General features: G+C 44.4%; 1 protein-coding gene across 6 annotated transcripts in view; it reads right to left on the bottom strand.

Annotated features, from left to right (window-relative positions):
- Positions 1–19714, bottom strand: part of RBM47 (RNA binding motif protein 47) — a 98528-nt gene that overhangs the window by 55409 nt on the left and 23405 nt on the right. Inside the window, exon 1 of one of the 6 annotated variants that reach the window (XM_048510011.1) lies at positions 3073–3118. The exons of the other annotated variants lie outside the window; for them this stretch is intronic. The gene's annotated coding sequence lies outside the window, so the exon portion shown is untranslated. Of the gene's footprint in view, positions 1–3072; positions 3119–19714 lie in introns of those variants that run through there. 6 annotated transcript variants of the gene reach the window in all.

Raw genomic sequence — 19714 nt, 5'->3', positions numbered from 1 at the left:
TGGAGTAAGCATTTAGATGTTTTGCAAACCAGCAACAAATATTGTACTGGCATTCTAAGCTTGAGCAGCAGTTCAGAGTCAGAATATGGTTTGTGTTGTTTTTTTTAAATGAGGACATCCAGCTAATTTACAGATTCTTTATTACAACTTTTCAAAAAAATTTTAAGACTGCAACCATATTTTACTCTTATCTGAGAACAATATTTTACTCTATTTTGCTACTGAAATTCAAGAGGATGTCTTCAAAGCTGAACATGCTAAAGATTAAGGAAACACCCAAATACTATGCTTCCAAAAAATCTTTAACACAAAATTGGAAAGTTCAAGCAATCAACGCAGCTAATCCACAATTGTGCTTTTTTTCATTGTACAATTATTTTTTCGTTGGGCAGTTACTATGAAAGTTGGCCTGATTCAGACTGCCATGGTTGTTGTTGTTGTTGTTGTTGTTGTTGTTGTTGTTATTGTTGTTATTGTTGTTGTTGTTGTTGTTATTATTATTATTATTATTATTATTATTATTATTATTATTATTATTATTATTATTATTTATTTGATTTAATATACCGCCCTATCCCCAAAGGGCTCAGGGCGGTGAACAATATAAAAACATATATAAACATAACATATAAAAGTTTAAAATTTTCATTCTAAAACAGTATCCCACGAACCCATATGCAACCCTCCCAAGAAGAATGATGGGTCCCGATGATGTTAGGGACCCTATACAGCAGGGGGGAGGATGAAAGCAGGGCACCCTCAGTGGCTGGTCTCGACGAAGGCCCGGTGGAACAATTCGGTCTTGCAGGCCCTACGGAACTCTCCAAGGTCCCGCAGGGCCCGGACAGCTGGTGGTAGAGTGTTCCACCAGGCGGGGGCCAGAGCCGTAAAGGCCCTGGCCCGAGTGGAGGCCAGCCGCATCATTGAGGGGCCAGGGATCTCCAGTAAATTGGCCTCTGCTGAGCGCAGAGGTCGACTCGGGACATATGGGGTAATGCGGTCCCGAAGGTACGAGGGTCCCAGGCCGCGTAAGGCCTTAAAGGTCAACACCAACACCTTGAAGATGATTCGGAACTCCACTGGGAGCCAATGCAGCTGGTGCAACACAGGCTGGATATGATCCCAGATGGCACTGCCTGTGAGCAGACGTGCAGCTGCATTTTGGACCAGTTTTAGCTTCCGAATCAGACGCAAGGGAAGGCCCGCGTAGAGCGAGTTACAATAGTTGAGCGAGTTACAATGGTTGAAACACGGATGAAAAATACGTAGTGTGATCCTACGTTTAATCAGAAGCAAATCTCAGTTCATTCAGTGGTATATCATTCCAACGAGTGTGAAAGATATTACAACCTCAGTTTTCTCTCTTAGGCCCCTTCCACACATGCAGAATAATGCACTTTCAATCCACTTTCACAATTGTTTTCAAGTGGATTTTGCTATTCCGCACAGTCAAATCCAGCTGCAAAGTGCGCTGAAAGTGGATTGAAAGTGCATTATTCTGCATGTGCGGAAGGGGTCTTAATTGCCTTATTTTCTGTTATAGGGACCAGCTGGGAAAAAATGGCATCACATGTCCAAAGACAGTATTATTATTACCGCTCTTGCAGTTTTAAACCGAGGCCCTTGTAAGCCGAGAGATAAGATCTATAAACTTTAAACCCCACGAGATCTGGCCGTGTAGGTGAGCCAACTCAGCATTGGTACAGCCAGTGTGGTAGAGTGGATAGAATGTTTTATTAGGAACAGGGAGATCCAGATTCAAATCTCAGTTAAGCCGCAACACTTCCGGGTTACTTGGGACTATCCATAATTTTTTAGGCCATCTCATTTCACAGAGTTGTAAGGATGGGTGTGTGTGTGGGGGGTGGGGATAGGTTTTACGGAAATAATTAAAATGCAATAAAAAGCATTATATTGTAAAGTGTATTCACAGCCATAAATTAAGGGAGGTAGGGAATAAACCGTTTGCTGTTTCAAATTGCAAAAGTCACAACCCCAAAGACACATCTCCATTTTTCAATCGCTCTTTTAGATCGAACTTTGCCCTTCAGTTATTTTATCATTGGATTGCCGTTGTATTACTCTCCTTAGGTTACAGAGATTGGGAGGACATCCCATACTATTCTAGCAAGATTCTTAAAACATCCCATAATACATTTCTTTGGTTTATATCTAAACTACATTACTGTAAAGACAGGATATTATCAGATTTACACAAATAAAGGTGACATAAAGGTTCACCCAGGATCTGCTGGGCTATTTCAACTCAAAAGAATTACTGATTTCAAGAAACTGTCAGCGAGTTCTTTCTAGGGATCACAAATTCTAAATTTTACACCACAACACGAAATACTCAAAATCAACTCTTGCTTCTACTGTCAAATGTTGTACAGTTCTTCAGGAGAGGGTAATAGTATGGCTGCCAACAGAGAGATGGTTACAAACCAATCAACTTGCTTCCACCACAGGCAAAAAGTTGTTATATGACATTCACATGTTTTGTATGGATAAAGATTTCTAATTCCTAGGTAAAAATCGATAGAAGTTAACTCTGAAATTGTGTGCAATTCTTTTTCAGAGTACTCTTAAAATGGTGGAACCCTCCATTTTTTGTAACCAACTCAAATAAAAAAAAATCATATATTTCCTTATGCTTCATATGGGGAAAAATTAAGGCACACAAGGAAACATACAGAAAACTATGTTTGTTTCTAACTCTCAGTCTCAAAAAAATAAACATTTTCACGAAACTTTGGGCAGAAAATAAATCATTAACTATGTCCCTGTTGCAGAGACTTACGCATTTTATACTATAAGTCGAAGCTCAAGGGCTGTTTTGAAACACAGCAGTTCAATGGAAATGTTTTTACAGTGTAAAAACCCCAAATCCACCTATGAAAGGTAGAAAAGATCAGTGCCCTACGTCATACTTTGCAAACGGTTTCGAACTTTTTCACCCCTCATCGAGAGAAACGTTCGCAACTGGTTTCATTTTCTGGTTCGGTTGCGCGCAAACGGAACCCCTTTCCTAAGCCTCTTGATAAATGGGAAATTCAAAATATTAAACAGTACCTGGCGTTTACTCTCTTTTCGTGCACCTTCGTCCTTCTCCCTCTCTTTCCCCTCCCACAGGCAGCTTGGCAATGGAATGCCCTTCAAATCTATGGTTGTGTGCTTTTGGTAAATGTTTTACAAGACACCAAACAACCTTCTGTCCCACCCTCCATGCAAACACTATGGAGAGCACAGCAGTATGGTAACAAAGAACCCATGTACAGTGTACAGGGAACACAAATGTTGCAACAGCACCAGATTCTGAATTTCTTCCTGGTACCCCTCACACTTCTCTAATAAGTCTTAATAAAAGTAGCGAGGGGGGGGGGGGGGGCCTTGGTATGCCATAGAGATCATGACAACTTTCCCCCTTTATTGTTATATCTGTCAACTGCCTACAAGCCCGGGCATGTTGTGCTGGGAAAAGTTGACAAGGAGTGGCTGGTAAAGAACAATATTTGATTTCTAAATAAATCTTTTACACGGAGACGGAGTCATTTCGGTGGCAGTTGCGTCTTTTAAAAGCTAGCAAAACACTGTAAATTGAATTGGGTGACGGAAAGAAAACAGATGTAGGCTGAGGGGGGAATCACAAAATGTTCAACAAAGTGAACAATACGCACACACACATCAACTGCCTTTCAGTGAAGTCGCGAACCTCCTATCCCCGCTGCTCGCCATCTACGGAAAGTTAAAGTTCTACTAGAGTCAAACCAGAGTTTTCGCATTCCAATCAAGTTAACAATTACAGAACAAACAATTCAACCCAGACAAGTATACAGGGCAAGCTTATTTCATTTATACGTCCCTCGCTCTCTAAAGCAGCTTATCTTATTCTCCTTGCCTTCATTTTATCCTAACAACAACCCTGCAAAATAGGTTAGGTTGAAAGTTTGTGACTGGTGCAAGATCACCCCGTGAGCTTTCATGGCAGAGTGGTGAGTCATGTCTAAGTCCTAGTGTGACACTATAACCATTATACCACGCTGTAGGGTGGGAGGCCCTGAAGATGGACTAAACTTTCCCATAATTAATAATAAATGTGGGAATGCACAAAAATGAGGGCCAGAACAGCAAGGAACAGGAGGAGGAGAATGAAACTCAACAAGAAAATCTGTGTAGAAGGCAGCAGTTAAAGTTTGTATGGATTAATGATGCTGCACACATGGGTTTATCTACGGCAGGGGTAGGGAACCTGCGGCTCTCCAGATGTTCAGGAACTACAATTCCCATCAGCCTCTGTCAGCATGGCTGATGGGAATTGTAGTTCCTGAACATCTGGAGAGCCGCAGGTTCCCTACCCCTGATCTACGGCATTCATGTTCTCTGGGAAGCAACAGTGGGTTGAAGCTTTTGAGTACAGTATCAGAGCCTGGCTGGAGGCAGCTGGGGCCAAATCTAGAACTTGAATGGGTTCTCCAACCAAGCGTGCCCAAAGTCACCCCCCTGGAACTGGAAGATTGAGCTGAAGCCAGAGGTAAGTCTTGAAGCAGGTGAGGGCGGAGGGGGAACTGCGCCCGGACCATGTGTGCGCCCTGTGCCCCTGCCACGCCCCTACAGGGGCGTGCGCCTGGTGTGTCCCCCGCCTTTTTGGCGCTACACCACTGAAGCAGGTAGAACTTGGGCAAAAGGCCAGGCTCACAGGATTTCTACCATGCCTAGTGAGTCCCCGAGCTTCATATTTTCGGCCAACTATAGGGCAGGCCCTTATTTCGTCAGAGCTCTAAGATATGAGAACACACAGTTCTGGGTTCCAGCTTCCAGCTTCAGGCCATGTAGTCCTGGGCTACAGACCTGGAAAATTTGATATACTTAGATTTATACTAGTGGGGGTCCCACAATGACTTGCTGGGGACCTCTCATTTTCACTCCTGCACTATTTCCTCTTACTCTTTTCTGAAATCCTCCATAACATCCCCCCCCTTTCCCATTTTCTTCTCTTCTTCCCACCCACCTGTCAACCTATCTTTACCTGGCTCCCGATCATCAGTTTTCCCTCCTTCTCTTTCCCTGGTGGCCTTTGCCCAGGAAAACCATGGCCCGATTGCATTCTGGCCACTGTTGGTCTGGCCCAGTTGAATAGGGAACCCCAAAGGACCCCAGAGGACTTGCAAGGGACACCTCATTTCCCCCTTTACCTGCCTCTTTTCCTGTTCCTGGCAGTCCCCATATCTTTGCCTTTCCTTGCTTCCTTCTCCCCTTCACGCCCACCCACCCACCTTTTATCTACCCCCACTTCAGCTATTTGCTTCATTTATACCCTGCCTTTCTCCACAATGGGAAGCCAATGGGGGGCAGTGGGGTGATGGGCACCCAGAGCAGGTGTTGCCCCAGGCGCCATTTCCCCTCCGTATGCCTCTGGATGCAAGTCACGTGATATCAAGCCACTTCCTGTTTGCAACCATGCCTCGCCATCATAAGTTCTGCCTCAAAGGCCAAAACAGTCCTGGAAAGGACCCTATCTGCTCCCACAGTGCTTTGCTGACAGAAAGGAAGCCTTGAAGGCTGGAAAGACTCTTGTGATTGCTAGCAGTCTCCACAATGACCACTGTAGAGAGAATTTGTTTCCTAAAGCGACTGATGCTGCATCCGTTATTAGGGGGACATTTGACACCCCATGTATGTTTCATTTATTTAAGCTCTCTCAGCCCCACCTACCTCACAGGGTGTTTGTTGTGAGGGGGGAAGGGAAAGGAGATTGTAAGCCCCTTTGAGTCTCCTACAGGAGAGAAAGGGGGGATATAAATCCAAACCCCTCTTCTTCTTCTTCTAAGAGTTTTCTGCAAAACTGGAGCTTTTTCAGGTTTGCAGAAAAAACTGTTTGGATTTCCATTTGCTCACACCGAATGTATCAAGAGGATCCTGCATTGTGTGATTTCCCAGTACACAAGGTAGGATCACCTAACTTGTGAAGACTGCGAAGGGTCTTTCAATGTCATTTTTAATGTTGTTTCATTGTAGTAAACCTCTTGATGGGAGAGCCAGCGTGGTGTAATGGTTAAGAATGGCAGACTGGAGCACTGGACAGTGGCGTAGTGCCAACAAGGCATGGAGGGGGTGCAACGCCCTGGGCGGAGATGAGGGAGGGGTGTGGCTGGGGCGTGGAGGGGGTGTTCTGAGGGGGGGGCGGGGGCGGGCACTGCAGCAGCGGGAGGGGTGCAGGGCGCCTGTGTGCCCTGTGTGCAGTTTACCCTTGCTTCACCCCTGGAACTCCATATGAAGCCTCCTGGGTGACTTTGGGCCAGTCACAATTCTCTCAGGACTCTCTGCCCACACAGAGGCAGGCAATGACAAACCCCCTCTGAATGTCTCTTGCCTTATCTTGGAAACCTTATGGGGTCACCATAAATCAGCGGCAACTTGACAGCAACATTGCACATAAATATCTCACAAATCATCTTGAATCCCTTTGGTTGGATCCAGTCAGCTTTTTCATTCAAAGAAATCTCTTTACTACAGCTCCTCCCTATTCCACGTGGCTTTTATCCATGCCGTTCCCATGATTGTCACTATTGTCTTTGGCTCTCTTCTTCCTTTTCTCACCAGTGGAAACCTAATTGTATAACATCCCGATATTTGGGGGAAGAATTGCCTAGAAACTTTTTAAATAATAATGATCAAATGCAGATATCTGTGAAAATTAGGACTTGAAAAAGCATTTTTCTAGAAGATTAACAGTCCCAGCCAAAGGGAGGGGGCGAATGTATCTCTGGGAGTGGAGCGCTTCTGCATCAGTGGATTTGCTCGCCCCGGGGGCACTTACCCCGGCAGAAGGCCGATCCTGCTGGCGTGCAGCCCCTCCCCCGGCACTGGAATGCAGCGCAATCTGCTGCACCACTGTCCCAGAGCCCCTACTGACAACAGGAGTGGGCCGGGGACAGAGCCAACACTAGTCAGCTCCATGCCGACCTTTGCCAGTTTTACACCAGCTGGCCACAATCCGGACTTTTGGCTGGCATAAGTCCACTGCAGCCCATTGAGGCTTCTTGGCGGCGGGGAGGCTGTTGTACATTGTGAGCCTCCCCATGTGGCCGGGAAGCTGTTTTAGGGGTGGCGGCCGGGCACAGTTGGGGCGCTGCGGCTAGACATGTGGCTCATGGATGGGGCTCCCCCCCATGAAAGTGGGGGAAATGCAGGAAGCCAACGTGGGAAAGGAAAAACATGAGGAAAAATATTCATTTGGTTAGAAAATTTCTCTGCTGACACTCCAGGTTGCTAATCTGGTCTATTTTTGACCTCTGGCCTTGGAGTGGCAGAGTTAGTGCCTTCATTTTTTAACAAAATGGTTTTCAGACCCTGTCTTCAGGCAGTTTGTCCTCAAAAACTCAGAGCAGCTCACAGTTAAAACAGTAAAACAATAAAAAAGAACAAAATCCAGAAGCTATAGTCAATTATTAATAAAAACATTACCAATAAAAAACAGCCAATAAAAGCAAGAATATAAAAGTGCTTTAACACAGAGTACTGTAAAGTGATGTTGCTAAAACACTTTGTAGACTAGAAACAGAGTATAAAACAGCTGAAAAAAGAGGAACCTCTTAGTTGAAAGCTTGAAGAGAAATGTTTTGTCTTGATGCCCAAAGGAGAGTTAGGACCCTTCAAGGAAGAGGGCATTTCAAAGGTAAGGTGCCACCACCGAAAAGACCATCCACCACATGACAGAAGTTAGCCTTCACTAAGATTCACTAATATAGCTTCAGATTCTGATTATCAACATGATTTACAATTCAAACCTAGACATAGTTGCACCCTGTAACTCTGTTTAGAGTTGCATGGTTAAAACCTGATCTTTGTCACATGTACAAATGTAATGATTGATTTCAACGATCACACTGAAACTCGCACTAGAAAATTCTAGATCATGTATTTCAGCATTTTGATCCACTTCTCCTTCACGTTTCCACAAAAGCTCTATTTTTATACCTCAGTAGAGATTATTAGCTGGTTTAAGACCAAAACATTTCCCAGACAAAAGACCCCTCCTTGTATGTTTCAAACTTCCCCTCTGCCATGCTTACACAAGTAACCCAAAAAGTAATATTGCCAATCACAGAGAAAAGTTTGATGTGATGTGCTTTGTCACAAAGCAATTTCCACCCTCCAAGGTCAGTTTAGCAATGAATGTTAACTGATCACATCCAGGGGAAGGCATTACTCTGAAGTGCTTGGAATATCTCACCCCAGCATAATTTATCAATAAAAACGGTAATCCCAGAATACTTTAGCAAGGAGCAAAATTAATATGGAGAGGAAGAAGACTCGCAAAATGATCACGCTTCATCATAGTGGCTTTTTAAAACAGACGACAGTGTTGACAAGGCAGACATAGAATAGCTACCATTTCATGGGTGAAATCACATAATAGGGCATACCTAAATCAGATTGGTGAAACGGATTAGCTTTCATTATTAAAAACCTCCCCTAAACCAAGATGATGGCAAAGTGGAGTCAGCATGAACAGTGGGATCCAGAAAGAATGAGAAAAATTGTTCCACAACTCTACAAGCTGTAGAACGTTTCAGCAGAATATCTTTCATCATCCCTCCCTTAAAATGTGGTTCGAAACATCTCCACCATTTGTTAGATGTTGTTGGGCTCCGTCCAACCCCCCCCCCCAAAGTTAGGAGTATCTACTATAAAGTGTAAAAATGGCTTTTCCTGCCAGTCTTGAATTTTAAACCAGACAATGCTCAAACTCCCTTCACAGCAGATAGCCTGAAGCGCAGAACCATTTTTAGCCGTTGCAGTTTATTACTGTGTGATGATAGTGTTTACTAATAGCTAGTGGGTGACTAATTCTGAAGCGCTCTGTCGAAAATCACTTGGCTCTGTTGATTCCATTTTCAAGAAGCAGCAGGAACTGCACCTTTGCTTTACCTGCAGTCTTCACCTGCAATTGCGCAACTCTCCCTTCCGTGAAACTGCCCAACCTTCTCTCACATGTGCTGCGGCATTACACCATCATGCCACACGGGGTCACATTGAGAGCAGTGCCTCCACAACTTTCTGGAAAAGCTCAGCCTGCGGAAGGTTGGGCCTCAGGGGCGAGGACAATGTTTTTGGTTTCCTGAAGGGACAAAGAGCTTGCCAAGCACAGTTGCATTTTAAAATAGCTACGTCGAGTAGCTAAGTCGAGTCTTGCTGTGCTGCAATTACAGCAATCAACTCAAAACAGGTTTCCCGGGGCAGACGTTAGAGGACACCAAATCTCCTAGGAATTTTCTGATCAATAAATCGTTGGGGTGGAGGCAGCTTATTTAGATCGGCACTGTGGTAGGATAAGTGTACATTGTCCCCTTGCTATTTCCAAAAAAAAAACACCATAACACATGAAGTTGCTGGATACGGAGTCAGGTAATTAGTCTGTTAAGATCAGTATTGTCTGCTTTGACTTGCAGCAACTTTTTAGGGTCTCATGTCAAGATCTTTTGCAACATCTACTGCTGGATACTTTTAGCTGGTGATGCCAGTGGTGGAGCAGCAAGGGGACGGCGGCAGGGGGGGATGCGTTGTGCACCGGGCGCATGCACAGTTCAGGCTCAAAAACGGCCTGAGGAACTACAGTGCCCAGGAGACCTTGGGACTCACAAGGTCTCCTAGGAAGTATAGTTCCTCAGGCAGTTTTTTAGCCTGAACTGTGAAGAGGCCACTTTTTTCAGCCTGAAAAAGTACTAGAAAAAGAAAAGGAACTAAGGTAAGTGTGGGAAGTGGGGTGTGGGGCCACAGGGGGCCATGGGGACCCATGGGGGGTGGGCGGAAAAAACACTGCACATTGGGTGCAGTTTGGCCCAGCTATGCCTCTGGTGATGCCAGAGATTGTCACATTTGCACGCCAAGCAGATGTTCTACCATTGACCCACAACTCCTCTCCAGAACTGTAACTCTCCTCAACAGTTTACAGATCTTCCCATCGTGTCTGTTCAGCCCTGAAACTGCTTTTTAAGAACTGAATGCACAGATATACTTTCACCCTGCACAAACATGCTTTTGTGTTTTAATCTTGTTTTATTTTTGCAAGCTGTCTGGAGCAGATCTCTGGAGAGGCAGCATATAAATGTTTTATATGACTATCCGCACGTTTGCCACGAACCAGGAAACGTGGACTTGCTGCATGACCACAGCCAAAGCAATCTGCCTACTCTCACCTGTCATCTGCAGTGAGGGGCTAGTGCTAACTTTTGAACACTAGGGAAAAGCACTATTTGCATGGAATGTTACTAGCAAATGTCTAGTAGGCAGCGGGCATGGGAGGTCCATGTATTTCTGGGGGAATTCTACAATATTTAACCTGCAAGAATAGCAAACCACATATGGTTGCGGATTGCACTTTTACACACAAAGTTCCTACTCTGTAAATACAACTGATTTAACTTATACCAAACCAATTTAGTACTGACTTGCTATAAAGGCTGGCAAAGCAGAATACCACCTGTAGCCCAGAAAGACATTCAGGGGCTGATTATGCACAAGGTGTCCGCTGCGTGATGGGGGCGAATGTCTGCTGAGACAAGATTTCTTGTACAAATGTATTTCCTCAAGCCACGCTTTCACTTTCCAGTCTCTCCATGGTAAGCATGACCAATTCTAGCACAATTTTAATTTGGTTCGTTGCCAGAGTGGGACAGATTTGCCAATGAGCACAGCTTTGCCTTGGACCTCTTTCCTCCACCCACAACCAGCCTTCCCACTCCCTTGCATTCATGTGCACACCTTCCCTTTCACTCTCCCCTCCCATGTTGCCAGCTCCTTCAAGTCACAGAAAAGAAGCTCACTCACACACCCCGACATCTAATTCTCATACTGATATCTTGATATATTGATCCAATTATAACAGAGTGCTTGGAAATAACAAGTCTCTCTGTGCTCTGGCAGCAGCAGAAGTCTGTGTGTGTGGAGAGGAAGGGAATACTAGCTCAAGGATGGTCCCCTACTTTAGCAACCTGTGATCCAAGTAATTGCTTAGCCTCTTTCATTTTTTTGGGGGGGGGGGGATATTTTTGGAACAGTAACATTGGTGCAGTTTAAAGGGCTAAGCCAGCAATCTTGACTGCCAGGTGTAATGAGATCTGTGACCTTTAGAATTACTTGATGGGCGAAGTTAAGGGAACTAGGCAAGGGAGAATTCTCTGCAGAAAAGCTCTATAGCCTGAGTGAGTGCCTCCTCATATGTAAACAGAGAAACGCAAGGAGAGCCCACTATGCAGAGAAGAGCACTGAAGTAAGCATTCCATGCATAATGGGCCAGTGGAACAATAAAGCAAACTCCCACTCTTTAATGCAATCACTACACTGATATGTGTGCACATCTGCTACATGTTTTAAAGAAAGTTATCAGTTTTATACAGAAGTTTTTGGCTGTACACTTTTGGCGTTTAATTTCACTATTGAAGACTGAAGAGGCTGATTAAACTGTTAACAGGCTGGATTCTTTTAAGTTGAGACCTGCAGATTCTTTAGGTGCTCAAGAGTTAAATACAGAGAGATATTTGTTGTAAAACATTTTTAATTATCTTGCACTCTATTTTTCCTTAGCTCAGCAAATGCAGCTAGTTGTTAGAAGTTAACCACAGGAGAGGGGGGTGATATTTCTACTTAAAGATTAACACTTTAGGGGGTAGACTGTGCGTCTATGAATGTTTTTGCGAGCATACAGAAACATTTCCTGTGAGACTCTTGCCAGCAGTGCAGATCTTTAAAGTGTGTTGGGTCAACTGGGAAGTAGAAAAACTGAGATCTCCTGTGTGTTAAAAGATGGGCAGCTATTGCAGATGAACCTTCCGAACAGCAAGAGGGGAGAGTCAGCAGGTATAGAGCTTATGTTGCAAGAAAGAGATAGCTGAACTCCAAAATGATGTAATGGATATGAAGAAGGAGAACAAGGGAGAAGAAGAAGACGATGATGATGATTAGATTTATACCCCACTTTTCTCTCCTGTAAGGAGTCTCAAAGTATCTTACAAGCTTTGTGAGGTAGGTGGGTCTGAGAGAATTCTGGGAGGACTGTGACTTGCCCAAGGTCACCCAGCTAGCTTCATGGGGGACAAACAAATGAAGTTTGCCAGATCAGAGTCCGCCACTCAGGTGAAGGAGTGGGAAATCAAACTCGGTTTTCCAGATGAGAGTTGCCATTCTTAACTAATACACCACGATTGCTCTCACTAGAACTAAAAGAGCCATGACCAAAGAGATCCAGGCTTAATTCTCCACTTAGGGGCAGAGGTGGGATCCAGCAGGTTCTCACCAGTTCCCAAGAGTAGGTTACCAATTATTTGTGTGTGCCGAGAGGGGGTTACTAATTGGGTCTGCTTTTCCATTAGAAATTCCATTAGGTCCAAAAATCATAAAGTCCTGTTGTTTCCTATGTGGCTGGTTAGCGAAGGTAGAAAACGGGATAATTCTCCCTGTTGGGCTGTTTTAAAATCATGTTTTAGAAATATGGTAAAGTTCCTTGTTTAAGGAAAGTATATTTCTTTTGATTTCTAGGAACAAAATTAAGTATTTGAACATATTAAGTATTTGACATGCAGTCAATTAGAGGAGAAGTAGTTGTTTCTGTTGGCAATAGACTATAGGACTTGCTATAATTAGTTTAAATTATGGACAGAAAGATACCAGCTGGAAATTAGGAACTTTTTTTTTACAGTAAGAGTTTTTTACAGTAACAGAGAAATTATTAATGCCCCGCCCCCGGAATGCCCAGCCACGCCCCCATCATGCCCCGCCCAGCCCCATTGGCGCTTCGCCACTGTTTGAATCCCACCACCATGGGAACCTGTTACTAAAATGTTTGGATCCTACCACTGCTTAGGGCAGTGGTGGCGAACCTTTGGCACTCCAGATGTTGTGGACTACAATTCCCATCAGCCCCTGCCAGCGTGGCCAATTGGCCATGCTGGCAGGGGCTGAAAGGAATTGTAGTCCATAACATCTGGAGTGCCAAAGGTTCGCCACCACGGGCTTAGGGGGTAATATCACTAATCCTTTGGCCTTCAGTAGCAGCTTCCATTGAATGGCAAGTTAACACCTTCAGCACTGTAGAAGCAGCACCTTCACAGCTCCAAAGAGGATATGGCAGAAAGAGTAATGCTGAATTTACCTATAGGCTTGGTAGGCTGAAGCCTAGGGCCTCAAAATCTAGGGGGGTTCTGGCCAAGGTATATAATATTTTTTTTTATAATACCATAGGCCTTTCTTACACACGCTGTCATAACTAACTGAAGCCTCTAAACAACCCTTCAGTAATTTTCCTTGCACTCCATTTCAGAATAATACCATCTTAAACCAATAACATGACACTAACATTGATTACTGTATCAATGTCTTCCTCTAGTCGTGAGGGTCAGGAATTGGGAGGGGCCACGCGAGTGGAATAGCCTGGGGCTTTTCTTCATCTAAATCTGGCATGGCGCAAGAGTGCTGCAGGCCACACTGAAATGAACCTCTAAAAATTGCTGGGGAAGACTGCTCGAGCCTTATTCTCAAATGCACTGTACAGGGGAGGTCAAAACACTGTTAACATTTTATCAGAGGCAGTGAAGGGAGTCCTCCCAAGCAACTCAAACTTTCCTCACTGTTATGAATGCTGCCTTGGCCAGATCTTCTCATTAAAAAATTTCCATGTGAAAAGGGAACTCGCAGAACCAACAAGAATGCCGTCTGAGAAGCGGCACCACGTGAGTCAAGTATGTGACAAAACTGGTTCTCATTCTATATAAACACAAAAAGAACCTAGAGGTATCATTTACTATTCTGCACAAAGTTGCTCCTTGGAGTCATTTATTCTTTATGTTCCTGTCTACATGAGTGGAGAATTATTTTGCCAACTCTTCCCCCCCCCCCCCCGCCCCTGAAATTCAGTGCCTCAGGTCAGGTGCATCTGAGAATGTTTCCCTTCCCTAAAGTACATCTTTGAGTGAGACAGAACCACTTCAACTTTACATGCAGTTTACAGTAGGATACTCTTCCGTATGGCATACAGAATATTCGTTCCAGGTTCAATGCTCAGCATGAAAAGGACTGAGCAGCATGTGAAAAACATCTGCCTGAGACCCTGCACAGATGCTGCCAGCCTGAGACCCTGCCAAAGATGCTGCCAGAGGAGATGAAGATGCCAGCCATAGATGCAGGCGAAACGTCAGGAGAGAATGCTGCTGGAACACGGCCATACAGCCTGGAAACCACACACCACCCCAGTATACACATGGTTGCCATGTTGTGGGAACAGGGCAAAGGATGAATCTACCATAAGAACATAAGAACTAGCCTGCTGGATCAGTCCAGAGTCCATCTAGTCCAGCACTCTGCTACTCGCAGTGGCCCACCAGGTGCAGGATGTGAAAGCAATGGCCTTCTGATGCTGCTCCTGAGCACCTGGTCTGCTAAGGCATTTGCAATCAGAGATCAAGGAGGATCAAGATTGGTAGCCATAGATCAACTTCTCCTCCATAAATCTGTCCAAGCCCTTTTTAAAGCTATCCAGGTTAGTGGCCATCACCACCTCCTGTTTCAGCATGTTCTAAACACCAATCACACGTTGTGTGAAGAAGTGTTTCCTTTTATTAGTCCTAATTCTTCCCCCCAACATTTTCAATGAATGCCCCCTTGTTCTAGTATGCATATATAGCTCTGGTTTGTGTGAACTGAGTACATGTTCTGATCTACTAAGGCTGTGTTTGTACAGTAAAATCATGTGTTGCCTTTGTTCACCTGATCTGACCAATGTTTGTATCATAATGATCCAAAGCAGCACACACTCCTGATATAGATAGTTGCTAGGCTTCTGGTATGAACACCTGCAGCATCTGAAAAGGGTTTAATTCAACTCACATTATGCAATACTTTGATTTTACAAACGGCTTTTACCAAGCTCTGTGGATTTGGCATAATTATCTTTATGCTGTGGTAATCCTTCTCACCCCCATCTGTAGTTCAATATTTAGAATTTATCAAGAGGGTGCTAGAGCTATACCCTGTTCAGGATAAAGATGACAGGAGTTTGGTGAATTCATCCACCATTTCCTGGATGGTCTTTGTTCTAGAATGCTCCACTTGGATCCTAGTGCCTTGATTACAGAACTAGGTAGGCAAACCTGTTCAGTACTGACATTTAGAATTTCATCACAGTCTTTGTTAAAACAGTATTTTGAGGTTCCCCTCCACCATCAGCAATTGTTGTGCTTATTAAACAATAAGGTGACCAGACGTCCCGCTTTTGGTGGGACAGTCCCACCTTAAACCAATCTGTCTCGAGTCCCCTGTCACAGGGCGGGAAACAGGAGCGCCCCAGAAGGCAGTGCGGCAGCCTCCCCGCCAAGCCGCGACTGCCTCTGGGCTCCTGTTTCCTCGCCCTGTCCCCAAGGCGCCCTTCCGTTCCCCACCCTTAGAAGTAGGCAAGCTCCAAGGCTGTGCCCCCCCTCGGGTCCTTGCTAAAAAGGTGACAACCTGGTCACCTTATAATACAATAATCTTAGTCATCCAATAAAAATCATTTGCAAATTTTGGTAATTCGTTCCGTACAAATGCCTACAGACTTCTGTGTACTTAGTATCATACGAGGGAAAAAAGGTCATAATTACAAATGTAACCAGGCAGGATCATTTTTCAATTCAAAACTGTCAGGTTTTGTCAAGTTGTCAATTTGTGATGTTGCACACTAGCCACAGTTATACTCCAATCCTCTTTTTTCAAGGTTAACATTACCCTCATCCAGAAAAGCACTTACGTTCTCGTTCATTATTTGGTCCCTTTTCAATCATACAACGTTAAACCCAAATGACATGAAATAAAAATTATTAAATAAATAAAAATATTATTTTTGCAGTTATTTGGGAGATACAAGGGCACATAGCAAATATTCACTAATAGCCATGAAGCAAACTGGGTGATTTTGAGCAGTCTAGTCTAGATCAGTGATGGCGAACCTTTTTGAGACCGAGTGTTCAAATTGCAACCCAAAACCCACTTATTTATCGCAAAGTGCCAACATGGCAATTTAACCTGAATACTCAGGTTTCAGTTTAGAAAAAATGGTTTGCTCTAAGGCACGTGTTACTCGGGAGTAAGCTTGGTGAAGCAACCATGCAACGTTTTGAATGGGTGAATCACGACCCTAGGAGGGTTTACTCAGAAGCAAGGCCAGCCTAGATATGTGTGTGTGTGTGTGAGTGATTTTCAGCTCCCCCTAAATAACGAACTCTGTGTGCGCGTGCCCACAGAGAGGGCTCTGAGTGCCACCACTGGCACGCGTGCCATAGGTTCGCCACCACTGGTCTAGATTATCTTCATCCTCTTGTTATGATGATAAAATGGTAACCTAAGCTCCTTAGAAGAACAAGATAGATGTGTGGTAGATATTCTTCCATTTGTGTGGACCTCAACATCTGGAATGTACCACACATTTCTGGAGAGGTGTGTACACATTTCTCCTAAAATAAATACCTGGAGAACTAGACAGCAAGATTTTAAATCTTGGCCTCTGACTTCTTTGTACTATTTAAATTCTACTAATTCTAACAACATTGACTTTCAAGGGAGGGTGCTAATTATTACACACACGAAGAATTATTTCTAGGAACATTGGCTGCCAGCAAGATACCACCAAGATGCGCTGTTCACACTTCAATAATGAATGCAGATGCAAAAATCTTGCCAGTGTTGTCATGTTGTCTTGGTACTTGGCCAAAGTATGCCAGTGTTCATTTAAATACATACTCTAAAGGAGAATAGTCCTACAGCAGAAAGTATTCCGAGTATCAATTTAGACTTGTAAGAAGTTACAGTTTAAAAAAAAAGAATTGGTTCTCTGCTCCATGCATTTAATTTCCCTTGTGCAAAATGAAAACAATATAACTTATAAAAACGATAATTTAGAACACCATATAAAAACATCAATATTCCTGGCTCTGATACTCAATTCTTTTCCTAGTCATCAGAGTAACAAGAACTGATCCGTGGAAATCAGTTTTGAAAAAGCTGATCTCTTCTAATGACTGTTTAAAACATGTACAGGCACTTGATTTTTTAATCCTCATGTCAGTTTGATGGTTATCACATTAATCTCCACAGTGGCTGCTCAGTTTACCTTACCTGTATCTTCAGCGCTTCGCTGCGTGACCTTTGATTAATTTTGGTATCAATCTTAGTACGACATCCTGGGTGTCACTATTTGTTTTCAGCTTCCTAGCGATGGTTCTTCAAATTGGCCCTGTTGCGCATATAGCTTTAACAGAGTCTCTCCTAAAAATGCTCCTTTGTGAGTTTCATCCAGGCTTCTTCATAAAATAGCAAGTCCCTGCTCCATTTTCTTAGCTAGGAACTTAAATTTTTACTAAATGAATGTGAATTTTTAGATATGGCAAAACAGTCTGAAGGAGCTAAAGGAAAAGAAGAAGAAGAAGAAGAAGAAGAAGAAGAAGAAGAAGAAGAAGAAGAAGAAGAAGAAGAAGAAGAAGAAGAAGAAGAAGAAGAAGAAGAAGAAGTAGTAGTAGTAGTAGTAGTAGTAGTAGTTTGGATTTATATCTCCCCTTTCTCTCCTGCAGGAGACTCAAAGGGGCTTACAATCTCCTTGCCCTTCCCCCCTCACAACACACACCCTGTGAGGTGGGTGGGGCTGAGAGAGCTCCGAGAAGCTGTGACTAGCCCAAGGTCACCCAGCTGGCATGTGTGGGAGCGTACAGGCTAATCTGAATTCCCCAGATAAGCCTCCACAGCTCAGGTAGCAAAGCTGGGAATCAAACCTGGTTCCTCCAAATTAGATACACGAGCTCTTAACCTCCTACGCCACTGCTGCCCCATCCCCCATTGTTTCCAATGGGAGCTAATAGGAGATGGGGGCTACACCTTTGAGGTGGGGGCTACACCCTGAACCAAACTTCACCAAACCTGGGTGGTATCATCAGTAGGGTCTCACGAACAGATCTTTAAAATGATAAATGCCCCAGGAATAGTCCCGCTGCCATTGCAAAGATTGCAATAAACTATGGTTTGAATGCAAGGAACACATAAAAAGAGCAGGATGAGAACCGTGGTTCGACAGTCATCTTCTTGAAATCCTTAAGTTTTCATTCAGGTTTCTGACTCTTATGACATTTAACAGGCCCAGGCCCTTTTCTTGTACTTCTCACTTAGTATACCTTTAATTGTGCAATTGGGGGGAAGGTGGGTGGGCTGAAGCGGCCCTGGAAGCAGCAGAAGGCTTGTGCCAGTGCCCAAACCACCAGTGCCGTGCAAAGTGTCATGGACATCGATGGAGAGAGACTCACCTTGGCGGCCGGGCACCACAGCACTGGAGCCAGGCGGCTGCACTGGTGTTCCAGGGGGCAGAGCTGACTTTAGTTGGCTCCCAAAGGACTTTCAGCATGGGAATATCCCCTACACCAGGGGTCTGCAACCTGCGACTCTCCAGATGTTCATGGACTGCAAATCCCATCAGCCCCTGCCAGCATGGCCAATTCACCTTCAGTCAACTTATGCCACCAAAATGCGTAGCATAAGTCAGTCTTCCCTATGGGATTTTTCAGGCAGATGGGTTTTTTCCCTGCTTTCCCCCCTTCCTGCACCCCCTGAAAGCCCACAGCAGGTGGAGCAGGTCCATTGCTGCAGTGCCATGCCCGGCCACTGCTCTACTACCCCACCCTTCGGATCAGGCTCCCTACTTTTGTGTTAATGTTCATACTAGGCCAGTGGTGGCGAACCTATGGCACGGGTGCCAGAGGTGGCACTCAGAGCCCTTTCTGTGGGCACACGTGCACAGAGTTCGTCATGTGGGGGGGCGGAAAATCACACACACACCCCACACACATCTAGGCTGGCCTGGGCATGATCCTTTACCTGGGAGTAAGCTCGGTTGCTGGCAATGGGGCTTGCTTCTGAGTAAACCCTCCTAGGGTCGTGATTCACCCATTTGAAGCGTTGCAACGGTTGCTTCACCAAGCTTACTTCCGAGTAACGCGTGCCTCTGAGCCAACCGTTTTTTTTCCCTAAACTAAAACTTCAGTATTTAAGTTAAATTGCCACGTTGGCACTTTGCGATAAATAAATGGGTTTGGGGTTGCAATTTGGGCACTCGGTCTCGAAAAGGTTCGCCATCGCTGTACTAGGCTCTGACTAGTTCCATATACCAGTGTCCCCCCCAGGGTCTTTAGACTTTACTCATCTAAAGGGAAATAGAGTTATCAACCTCAAGGTGGGTCTGGAGTCCTCCTGGAATGAAAACCTGCTCTCTAGACTACTGAAATTAGTTCCCCCAGAGAAAATGGAAACTTTAGAGGAAGAACTCTATGGTATACTACTGAAGTCGAGGATAAATATCAGTCCTAGACTGACACTGCATCCTTCCTGCGCTTCCTCCCCCAATTCTGCCCTCATTAGGAACTCCTGCCAAATTTCCAGGAATTTCCCAAACCTTGAGCAAGGAAGGAACTCACATGGTAAAACTGTGGAGCATGCTAGTAAGCAATACATCACCACTCGACCAGATTAAGACATGTCAAGGCCCCACAACCACCACCCCAAAATGATAATTTAGTAATTACACACCCCTCATAATTTGAGGCCCTAAAATTTTGCTTGCTTATCTTTGGCATAACTTCTAGTTGGCCTGTCTGTTGTAACTTCCACAGTCAGAACGGCAGCAATATCTCACAGCAAAGGAGACAGAAAT

The sequence above is a fragment of the Sphaerodactylus townsendi genome, linkage group LG10 (assembly GCF_021028975.2).
Source record: "Sphaerodactylus townsendi isolate TG3544 linkage group LG10, MPM_Stown_v2.3, whole genome shotgun sequence".
NCBI classification, from domain to species: domain Eukaryota; kingdom Metazoa; phylum Chordata; class Lepidosauria; order Squamata; family Sphaerodactylidae; genus Sphaerodactylus; species Sphaerodactylus townsendi.
Note: the sequence above shows the minus strand (reverse complement) of the source record. Positions and strands in the feature narration are given on the sequence as shown.